Below are 12,215 nucleotides of genomic sequence, written 5' to 3'. Positions count from 1 at the left end.
ATAGAACTACCATATGATCTATCTATTCTACTTCTGGGTATTTAGCCAAAGAAAGTGAAAACACTAATTCCAAAAGATATATGGACCTTTAAATTCATTGTAGCATTATTTTCAGTAGTCAAGATATGATAAGAATACTTTTCAGTCATAAAAAAGAATGAAATTGGGGCACCTGGGTGACTTGGTTGAGCATCCAACTTCAGCTCAGATCATGATCTTAGGGTTCGTGGGTTTGAGCCCTGCACCAGGCTCTGTGCTAACTGCTCAGAGCCTGAAATCTGCTTTGGATTCTGTGTCTCCCTCTCGCTCTGCCCCTCCCCTGCTTTCTCTCTCTCTCTCTCTCTCTCTCTCTCTCTCTCTCTCTCAAAAGTAAATAAACATTAAAAAATTTTTTTAAAGAATGAAATGTTGCCATTTGTGACAACATGGATGAACCTTCAGTGTATTCACCTAAATGAAATAAGTCAGATAAAGATGAACACTATATGATTTCACTTACATGTGGAATCCAAAAACTAAAACAAATGAACAAACAACACAAAACAAAACACATAGATACAGGGAACAGATTGATGGTTTCCAGAAGGCAGGGAGATTGGAGTGTGGACAAAATAAGTGAGGGGAGCAGGAAGTACAGACTTCCAGTTATAAAATAAATAAGTCAAAAGGATGTAATATACAACATGATGACTATAGTTAATAATATTGTATTGTATGTTTGAGAGTTAAGAGGGGAGATCTTGAAAGTTATCAACAGAAGAAAAAAAATTTGAGGGGGGTGCCTGGGTGGCTCAGTCAGTTGAGCATCTGACTTCTGCTCAGGTCATGATCTCACAGTTTGTGAGTTCGAGCCCCACATTGGGCTCTGTGCTGACAGGTCAGGGCCTGGAGCCTGCTTCAGATTTTGCATCTCCCTCTCCCTGCCCCTCCCTCATTCACACTCTGTTTCTCTCTCTCTCTCTCAAGTATAATATATAAACACGTAAAAATTTTAAACAAAAGAAAAATTTTTTTGTAACTTTGTATGAAGACAGATGGCATCTAACCTTATTGTACTGATCACTTCATAATGCATACAAAAATGGAATTATTATGGGGCGCCTGGGTGGCTCAGTCGGTTAAGTGGCCGACTTTGGCTCAGGTCATGATCTCGCAGTCTGTGAGTTCGAGCCCCGCGTCGGGCTCTGTGCTGACAGCTCAGAGCCTGGAGCCTGTTTCAGATTCTGTGTCTCCCTCTGTCTCTGACCCTCCCCTGTTTATGCTCTCTCTCTCTCTCTCTGTCTCAAAAATAAATAAATGTCAAAAAAAAATTTAAAAAAATGGAATCATGTTGTACACCTGACACTAACATATTATATGCCAACTGCACATCAATAAAAAAATAAATAAAAATGGAAAAACAAAACAACAATAACAAAAGGAACACAGCTGTGAAGCCTCAGCAGCCTGCAGTCCCAGAAGTTAGGGAAATGATTTCCTCCATCCCAAGAGGAATCTAGATAGTACACTCCAGCATGCACTACAGTTCACCCCTTATAGTATTCAAATTCATTGTTTCACATATTGTGTTTACGCCACCTGAAAACAAGTCTTCCAGAACCCTGACCAGTATCTTCCTGTAGAAATTTACAACAAGAAAGTTAGTAGAACCAGCTACAGTTCATGCCACCACAGCTGGCCTCATGGTTTTAGCTGAACATCATGTACCTTCTTTACTACCCATTCTAGGTTTTGTTTTATTTTAGATACTACCACTGATTATCTATATGATTTATCTGGTAGGGTAATCCACACCTAATCCCTGAGGGGTCTGAACCCTTAGTCTACATGCACTTTATAGGTTCTGGTTGCTGCATTTTCCCAATTACCTCTAAAACTGACCAAAGGACCACCAAGAACTTCACCAGTGAAACACGTCAGTGTCAAACACATCATTCTTTCTCCTCATTGTGAAAGAGCAGCCTTATTTTGCCCTAACTATAGAGCTCTATTACCCCTAGCATGATGGCAACTCCTTGCCCTGACTGCTAGTTTGTCAGTGCAAAGAAACTAATGAGATTGAGTGGCACAAATTACCCAACTTGATTATTGAGTGTAATGGCAAGTGTGGCCACTCCCAGTTCCTCTCCTTGGATCCCAGACCCACGTATTCTACCCACTGGGGATGTGGTACCATTAAATGCTTAATGATTTAGAGTATGCATTCCATCTTGCAGGATGGAGCTCTATTTTTTTGCAGGTCATAATCATTAAACTGAAACCTCAGCCACACCTTCAAAAGCCATTACTCTATCAGGTCAGCAGCTTCTGCAACAACTGGCTGAGTCATTCTGTCTTTTTGAAGATTAAATGTCTTTGGTGTTTATTAATATGTGATACACAGATCTTCACACTTGTACCCTCTTATCTTGTTTATGCCCAATAATAGATATAATACTTCTACATAATGAATGATCACTGCTAGGCCCACCCAACCTTACAGAGCTCAACTCATTATGAGTATTTATAGCCATCTGATCACTTGTCCCATGGTCAGGCACTCTGTTTATGTCAGGATACAACAGCTATGATACTAAGAGATGTTTTTTGAATGGTTTTAGATTTTCTTCTGGAAATTGCATAGCCTTGCTCCCAAACTCTAGGGGTCTATGTTATGATTCTACAATCTGGGACTTGCCATCTTTTCTCATCACAGTTATCTCTAATACCACAGTGTCTGCTAGGTCACATGGCCCAAGTGACAGGGATACCTGTCACTCCTAGAGCCCTTTCCTCTTCCAGGCCCACTCAAAGCTGTCAACTTTCCATGTCACTCAATAAATGGATCTACGTACTATTTCTTTTTTTTTTTAATTTTTATTTTTTTTTTAATTATATTTAAGAGAAACAGAGTGGGAGGGGCTGGGGTAGGGGCAGAAAGAGAGGGAGACACAGAATCCAAAGCAGGCTCCAGGCTCTGAGATGTCAGCACAAAGCCTGATGCAGGGCTCAAACTCATGAGCTGTGAGATCATGACCTGAGCTGAAGTTGGATGCTTAACTGACTGAGCCACCCAGGTACCCCTAAGCACTATTTCTAAAGAAAAAATATGCTCCCTCCAGAATATGAGAACCCATGGAAGCCTACTGGGCATAATGTTCAATCTTAGCTATGGAAAACTATAAATATCACTGCTATCACGGACCCCTGACACTTTGAAGACTTTGTCTCTAATACTCTGGAGCACTTAGTCTCACCAAAGCCTTCAATATAATTGTTAGTTCTGGTTCATCTATTCTGATTAACATGAAGTCCTCAATATGATAGACTGGCACAATATTCAATAAAATGTACACATGGTCCTGGTGCTACTGAACTATATCATGACAGAGGATGGGAGGAGGAACATAACCCTGGGACAGGACTGTAGGGTGTATATTCTTTTCCATCTCATGTGAACTGCTTTTGGACTTCATTCCTGATAGAGAAGGGAAAAAATGCATTCACTAAATCAGGGATTCTAGTATCACCACTATTGACATTTTGGACTAGACATTGTTCGTTGTGGGCATCTGCCCTGTGCATTGCATGATGTTTAGCAGCATCTCTGGCTTCTACCAACTATATGCCCATAGCTCTGCCCTAGTCATGACAATAAAATATGTCACTCCCAGTTGAGAACCACTGTGCTAGCTCAATGGCCATATTTAAAACTGAAGCTGTGTTAATGTGTTCTAGATGGGGTGGTGCTTCTGATGATCAGAAGGCTCTACTTGAGTCCTATTATGGCTCTTGCTCCACAACCTAAGGAACCCAATGTAGGTTTCTGGCAACTACAAAATATGTCCATTCTAACTATCACTGGGGAACAAAGGAAATGATCACTGGGTGGTAAGTAGACACAGAGCGCCTACTGTGAGCTGGACATGAATCAAGATTCCATTCACTACCTGTTGCCCACATACCTCCTACCCTAACAGAAGAAGTGGGATGACAAAATTTAGGTTGGTCTCTGAGAATAAGTGTCAACTCAATCCCAGTGTTCAGTAGTTCTTCAAATGTCTAACAGTATATTATAATCACTGTGTGGTAACTTGAGTACATGGCAGTAGGTCTTTTTGGGAGATATAAAACAGGAATAATTACTGTATACAATTGTCATGGAGTAGCAAGGTACTTCCTTCTAGAAACCCAGTCACCCCTTCAGTTGTTTCTTCTGTAGCCAAAAACTGGCTCAAGTCCAAAAACTGCTTCTGATTGTCAAGAGATTGTAACATTTTATTGGGTGGCTGACTTGACCCCTTAAAAATCCATTCTTTGGTTGTATAAATTAAGCAAAACCTTGTTGGGTTCTCATCTATTTTATCTCTGAGATTACTGTGTTTTATTAAATATCCCCATAGCTTTATGTGAGTCAGACTCTCTTGGGTACCACTCTGTCCTTGATGTTTATTACAATAATTATTACAATAATTGTGCTAACCTTGCTTTTGAAGGATAAGAGCCATCATTTAGACTTCAGTATTTAGGATCCTATCCTTCCCATTGCTATCCAGGAGCCCAGTTCTTTGACAGCATTTCCTACTGTCAGATCTGACCTACAGAAAACAGGCACCCTTGAGCTCTTAATGATGTCTATTTCCCCTCACCAACACTTTATTACTAGGTAAACACAGTCACCTGACTCTCCCATATTGTATAGTCAGCTTACAGACTTTTAGCTCATACAAAATATTTCTCCTCTCAATATGCCCATTTCAATGAGCCTTTTGATTCTCACTTCTGCCATGGCAATTCTGATATTTCTACTTCAGTTAGAGTAGGTTCTTGCTTTCTCTAAGCCTTGTAGATTTCCATCCTAGCAATATGTTAACACCAACTCTTCAGATACTTGCTAGAGTGTTAAATCCTATCTAAAGGGAGATTTTCTCCATATCAGCAAACTCTCCTTCATACACCTTTCTGTTCTGACTTTTTAAACCTAAGACACTCAGAATCCAGGCACCTATATACTCTTTAGTTTCTTCCAGTATAGGTTGGCTAAGTCCTGAAGTTCCTTCAGGATATAATCCCCTTCCTCTATTAGTGGACTCAGCACTTACCCAGCTAAGTATATGTGTAACCAAGTTATTGTTCTGGTAGCTAGTAAGGGGAAGCGGGAGTAAATCCTGAGAAGGCATAGGTATCCTACAAGGCAGAGATATTTGTATTGTTTCCCAGAAAGGGAGGAATGCTACCCATTAATAGAGAGATGTGGGCCACTCTAGCAATCTCAGAGATCTCAGGAAAATCCCAATAGTTTTAGGTATTTAACATTTTCAAGTGCTTCAAGCCAAATGACCCTTTCCGTGTCTTAAATTCCCACCTCATTACAATCAGGGTCTTAATTTTGGTGTAATAGATTTGTTGAACTTGAAAATTTAGCATCTTTTTGATTATTACTATTCTTAGAATTAAGTTCTGGACTTGGTCACACTCAGCTTTTTTTGATCCCAGTCTGCAACTGATGTAAATCTCTGTAGAGACTGCCAAAGAGGCCCTTTGGCTTTCACACTTTGTATTAAATGGATGATTAATCATACTTATCCTTTCATTGTCTTTCTCCAATATATTTTTTGAACACTAACAATATATATTTAATTCCATAGTCCTTATAATTGTTATTTTTCCTTTAACTCTTAAACACTTGAGAGATTGCACCTGCCAAAGCAGTCCCTTCCACTGGTATCTTGCCCCAGTTCACCACTGGGAAAAATTTTAACCACATGTGAGGGGCTATCCATATTTCATCATTAGTGATGAGATCTTTATTGCCAGATTGTTGGTAAAATCTGCTTCCTAGATAACTCCTGATACCAACTGAGGCCATTTCTCAAGTTCCTAGGATACCAAATATGAGACTTTTGAGATATTTGTTCAGGAGGAGTTTACTGTGAGTGCTCTGTGAAGCAATACTTGGAGGGAGCAAGGGAAGGAGAACTGAGCAGGATAAGAATTTGGGCTGTGACACAGTTACAGCATGGTCACAGTTGATCCCACATGAAGCTCTAGGATTGAATAACTGGTCATAGATGTCCTTGAGGACAAGGACAAGAGACTCATGCCTTTGCACCTCTTGTGCCCTGTATTTACCAGTCATTGGATGTGGGATGCCTGCAGGGAGTAGATGCAACTGTAGGTAAAGCTGCTTCAGCTGAGAGAAAGTACTAAATGAGGATGCAGTTGTGAGTTGTCTGCAGCTAACATTCCCAGCAGTTGGGGAAAGAAGTTCCTCAGTCCTAAAAAGCATCTGGGCAGACAACACACCATTCACCATAGGGAATTTCTCATATCCCCTATTGTTTCTCCAATAAGAATAAAGGGCATTATGGTATAAAGGTCCAAATAGATGTCCCTAGAAATGCTTCTCTCTACTAGTGTATTACACCAAAAATATAGTATCTCTTGGAAAACTGCATATTAGTGTCACAATCAAAGACTTGAAAAATGCAAGAGTAATGATACCCATTTAATTCCCCTGTTTGGCCTCTGCAGAAGGTGGATGGATTTGGGAGTGTGACTGTGGCTTATCATAAAATTAATCAGTTGGTGCCTCCAATTGCAGCTGGTGTTCCAGATGCAGTATCTTTTCCAGAGCAAATCAACACAGACCCCGGCATGCACATATGCAGATATGACCTAGAAAATGCTTTTTCCTCCATACAACTGTCTGAGGAAGATCAGATACAGTTTGCTTTACCTGAAAGAGACAAAGTAAGACATCACAGTCTTACATCAGGACCAACTCAGCTCACATACTGTAGCATAATATAGTCCAAAGAAATCTTGACCATCTTGACATTCTAGTCAACATTTCACTAGGCTTCTCCATAAGTAAAATATCCCAATGGACTATATTAATTTTATAACAAGTATGTGAGATATTTTAGTGTGACATATTTGAACTAGAGTACTGGAGATAGACACACAAAAATTAAGGCTTGGCTCATATCTGAAGTAACCCATAAGTCTTCCAATTTGGAGTGAAAAGCAGACCAAGAGAAATTTGCAATAAGTCTCAAGTGCAATGCAAACAGTGCACCTGGGCCTAATGACCTAGCAGATCAAGTGACATTCAAAATGGATGGCAAACAGGCGTGCTGTATGGACCCCCTGGCAAGTTATAAAAGAATTGGACTTCTAAGGGGTTTTTGATCAAAACATTGCTCTCTTCTGCATATAACCATTCTCTTTCTGAGAAACAGCTTGCACATTACTATTTGGTTCTGATACAGATTGAACACCTAATCATATGACATCGATTGAGCATCATAAATTTGCCCCACCAAACCTAATGTTGGCCATATATAGCTGCAATATATCAAGCAATGGAAATAGCATATAAAAGATCAAGTTTGAGTAGGTCCAGAAGACATAAGTACATTGCATAAGCACAAAACTCAGGCTCTTTGGCATCGACTCCTGCTGCACTGAGTGTCCCCTCTCTTGATCCACATTTATGTCCCTTTGTGGGGGGGGGGGGCGGTTCTTATGATCATTTAATGGAAGAGGAAAAATACTGGGCCTGGTTTCCAGATGGTTTTGTTTGAAATGCTGGCACTAAATAAGAATGGATGTCTGTATCATTAAAACCCCACTTATAAATGGCCTGAGGGAGAATAGTGGAGGGAAATCTCTCCATGGAAAGATCTTTGAGTGTTATATTTGGTTTTCCATTCTGTCTGGAAATAAGTGGTCAGAAGTACATATCTTCATTGATTTATAGGTAGTAACTAATGATTTGGCTGGGTGGTCAGGGATTTGGAAAGAACAGTGTTGAAAGCATGGTGAAGTAATCTGGGAGACAGGTAGTAGATGAAACCTCAGTATAGACACAAAATATAGGGGAGGATTTTTATGTTCCCTGAATATGCACCAAAGGGCACTTACTACAGGAAAAGCTTTAAGTGACAAGGTAGACAAATAACATGTTTTTGTGTCACTCTCTTTCCCCAAATACGCAATACTTTCCCAGTGGGCCCATGTAAAAAGTGACCCTTAGTAACTCTGATCCGATCCACTGCTGTGAAGCATTTGACCAACCAATAACAGAAATGAGCACTAAGATCCTTATAGGGCGCATGGTCATATGGTACCTGCCAGCCACTTGGTGGCAGGTTGATTACACTGGACCTCTCCCACCATGGAAAGGGACATGGTCCTCACTGAAATAGTTATATATATTGGATATGGTTCTGCCTTCTTGTCCATCCTGCATATGACAGCACTGCAGTCTGCAGATTTATGGAATGCCTTATTTACCACGATGGCATTCCATACAACATTACTTCTGATCAAGAAGCCAGCACAGGTGCCTGGTGCCCCTTCTTCAAAGGTCTGTATCTCAGCCTCACAGAGTCACCTCTCTAAGCTCAGAGGTACCAGCATCAGGCAAGCAGCAACTCCTCCCCAGAGGTACAAGTTTCAGCTTTGCAGGAACTTCTCTAAGTTTCTAAGTTTTAGTTATTTTAATCTTTCTCCTTATTCCTTCAGCCTCAGGGGTTGCTTCCTATAGTGCTATTGCCACAGTACTTAAAAATCTGTTTTTACCCTTTCAGGTACCTACTTAGTAACTGGATATGTAGTTGATGATTCTTTATATTAAATTCTCTCTGTTCACATAACTGATAAGGTTTCTACCTCCTGGCTGGGCTCTGGTGGACAGAAAGTAAATATTTATTGAATGGATTGTTAAATATATTCCTTTTGGGACTCTGTCACAAACTTTCAGGGAAAATACCTGAGGGCCTCTTGCTTTGGAAATTCTTATCATCTGGAGTCTTTTTTTTTTTTTTTTTTAACGTTTATTTATTTTTGGGACAGAGAGAGACAGAGCATGAACGGGGGAGGGGCAGAGAGAGAGGGAGACACAGAATCGGAAACAGGCTCCAGGCTCTGAGCCATCAGCCCAGAGCCCGACGCGGGGCTCGAACTCACCAACAGCGAGATCGTGACCTGGCTGAAGTCGGACGCTTAACCAACTGCGCCACCCAGGCGCCCCTGGAGTCTTAATTTCATTTTTAGAGCTAGTTTAATGAGCATAATTTCATGGTTCTACTTGCTCATTGTTCTTTTTTTATCTTGAAAGTGTTCTGTCGCCGTCTTAACTATAGTTGCTCACCTAAACGAAATGGGAATTTTGTTACCTATGAAATCAGCATCCAGAAACTAAAACCAATAACAAAAACATAATTCTCATCCTCATGACACCATTGTTACACAGATGAGCTGCTGATAGTCTCATATCATTCTTTATATCAGTGTCCACAAATACAAAATACAAAATAAAAAATAGTGGGAATCAAATAGCCTGCTGAGAAATTAACTGAAGGAATTCAGTGCTGAACATGTTCATAACCCTCCTAACACCTAAACATCAATTCTCCCTTTTTGTAATCCTCCATTAAGTGTGATGTTGAGAGTAATCCAAGGGCAATTTTGAACATAAAAGTTAATATTACCCAAATGATTTCATTTGTATTCAAGAAAAAAAAAATTGGTTCCTAACAATCTGACAACACATAGCCAAATTAAAGGTGGCATCTCTTTGGCATATTTACCAGTTTTTAAATCACAAACCAGAACAAACTGGAATTTAAAGCAACACAATACAAATTAAGAGAGCACCCCACACCCTTCTGGTTTTTAACCTGAAAAAAGAGATAAAATAAATGGTGGCATTTATATAAAATAATTAGACATTTAATTTGCTTCTAAACATCACATGCAGTCTTTGATATGTGAAATCTAAGACAGAGGATCAGAGTTAATGTTTCTTAATCCAGGGCAAATTGTTCACAAAGATTCAGAGGTAGAAAAGTAGCCTGTGATGAAAATACCCTTTCTCCCTCTTTGGAGTCATACAATTCTTTGAAATAAATGTATCAGTCAGCAAACATTTTCCTGCTTATCTTTCACATAAAAAATGTTTCCTTCATTTTGTAGTGTATTTTGCACCAATATTGAATTGAACTTCTCAATATCATCGGCACTTCTTTGATCAGGTCTAATGATCAATGTGGAATTAGAGATGAAACGAATAATTGGTGGGGTTTTGAATAGGGAACCCAGTTCGGAATAATAGTATTCCCTCTTAATACTCCTTTTTTAATTTTTTTTCTTCCCAGTCTGATACTCCTTACATTGTTCTATTTCCCATGGCCTACTCCCTGGTGATAAGTTTTGCTATATTTGTAAGTGGTGCTGAAGTGACAAAAAGAAGGTTAAGTATTTAAATGAGATTGTACTTCACAAAAGAGGATGCTCATCTAGGAACAGACAACAGGGTGAAGATTTAGGGAGACCTCCATCATCACTTTATTATGATGATCATCTTATCAGACCTTTACTTTTCATCTATTTTGACTCTCTTCTTGTGCACGCTTAGGCTTAATCACTCCCCATGGGCTGTACCATAATGTCAATGGGTGTACGTTCATGTTTTCTTATTTTAGGTCTGAGGTTAAAGGACAACGTTGGCTCAGAGAAGCAACCCAGGTCACTCATTCACAGCTATAATACCAATGCCAACCCACTGGTGGGCTCCAGTCTTAACACTGTTCAGTAGAAGGGGAACGGCAACATGATTTCCCTTGGCTTTTTAGAATTTACTATAGGATAAGAGGCATAATTGTTAAAAGGGTCATTTGAAACATGTCTTTAGTGAAAAAGGATACATTTTTGCAGGCCCATTTTCAGACTTAATGATATAAAAATCAAGAAATGTGTAAAAATAACTGTAGTTTGGGTTCTGCTCAATAAAAACAAGTTAAATCCAAATTTAGGTCCTTGCCACGTCATTAGCCAAGCTCTAATTATTTCTAGGTATTGCATCACATATGGTCCGTAAGATCACCCACCGTCTTCAGACCCCCTATTAGATGACCAGATGGACTGGCTGAAATCCCAGGGAGCAGAAGTGCTATGCAAACATTCCGTTGCCCAGCGCTGCAAAGCGTCCTTGCTTCATGCGTTTACCAAGGTGTATTTTGTCTAATTATAGTTTTTTTAAAACCTATCAGTTGGTATATTATTTAAAACGTTTTAATTTTCAAAGTACATTTAAGCTCCTTCTCAGTGCCATTTCTTCGAATGGCAATAATAATAACAATATGTAGTTAACTAATGCTAGAATAAAGTCTTATAATTTTAATACTATCAATTTAAGATTTTTAGGCTTAATTAAACTGTGTGTTTGTCCTGATTTAAATATTCAGTCAAGTATTCTTTGTAAGAATCTTTTTAAATTACTTTGCATCTATTCAAAAACTCTAATGTAAATCACTCAAATATGTATATTCTGAGTTTATAGGGGAAGAAATAAGTAAAATGATTTAACATTCTACTGTGTGCCAGGCCTGTGTTTTGCAGTGTTTTGCAGTGTTAATATATTATCTCATTTAATCCTTTTAATGTAGGAGAATCAAACACATGGCAATAAGGACTCAGAGAGTTTAAACTGTATTGCAATCTGTTATGTTTTGATTTGCTCTTTCACCCTTCAAATAATAAATGAGGTTACAAATAATGTATGAGGCTCTATATTATATTATGAATTTTATAGTGGTCAAATTGATCTTCAAACAGACCCAAATTATGAGGAGAGATTAAAGAATGGAAAGAACAGCAGCATTTAAGTCAGCTAAGACCAGGGTTCCAATCTTGCTGTGCAATCTTTTTTTTTTCTTTTATTTTTTTAAAAGTTTACTTATATTTGAGAGAGAGAGAGAGTCGGTGCAGGAGGTGGGGGGAGAAAGAGAGAGAGAGACACAGAATCTGAAGCAGACTCCAAGTTCTGAGTTGTCAGCACAGAGCCCAACACCGGGCTTGAACTCATGTGAGATCATGACCTGAGCTGAAGTCCACATTCAACTGACTGAGCCACCCAGGTCCCCCCTGTGGTGCAATCTTGAACAAATTACTTCACCTTTCTCATCAATAAAATAGGCTTATTACTATCAACTTGATAGGGTTGTCCTGAAGATACTTCAAACCATTTATGAAAAGCCATGACTCACGATAAGGATTCACCCAGTACATACAGGTCCCTTCTTGTCTCTACTTGTAATATTTGGCAATTTATATATGCTCTTGGAGGGTCACTTTCCCTCAAGCATGGGATAATTTCTATCTGCAGAGTGATTGTGAAAATAAAAAATATTATATGTGTAAATTAAATTTAATATAATATTTAACAC

This window comes from Prionailurus viverrinus, chromosome B2 (assembly GCF_022837055.1).
Source record: "Prionailurus viverrinus isolate Anna chromosome B2, UM_Priviv_1.0, whole genome shotgun sequence".
NCBI lineage: Eukaryota > Metazoa > Chordata > Mammalia > Carnivora > Felidae > Prionailurus > Prionailurus viverrinus.
Note: the sequence above shows the minus strand (reverse complement) of the source record.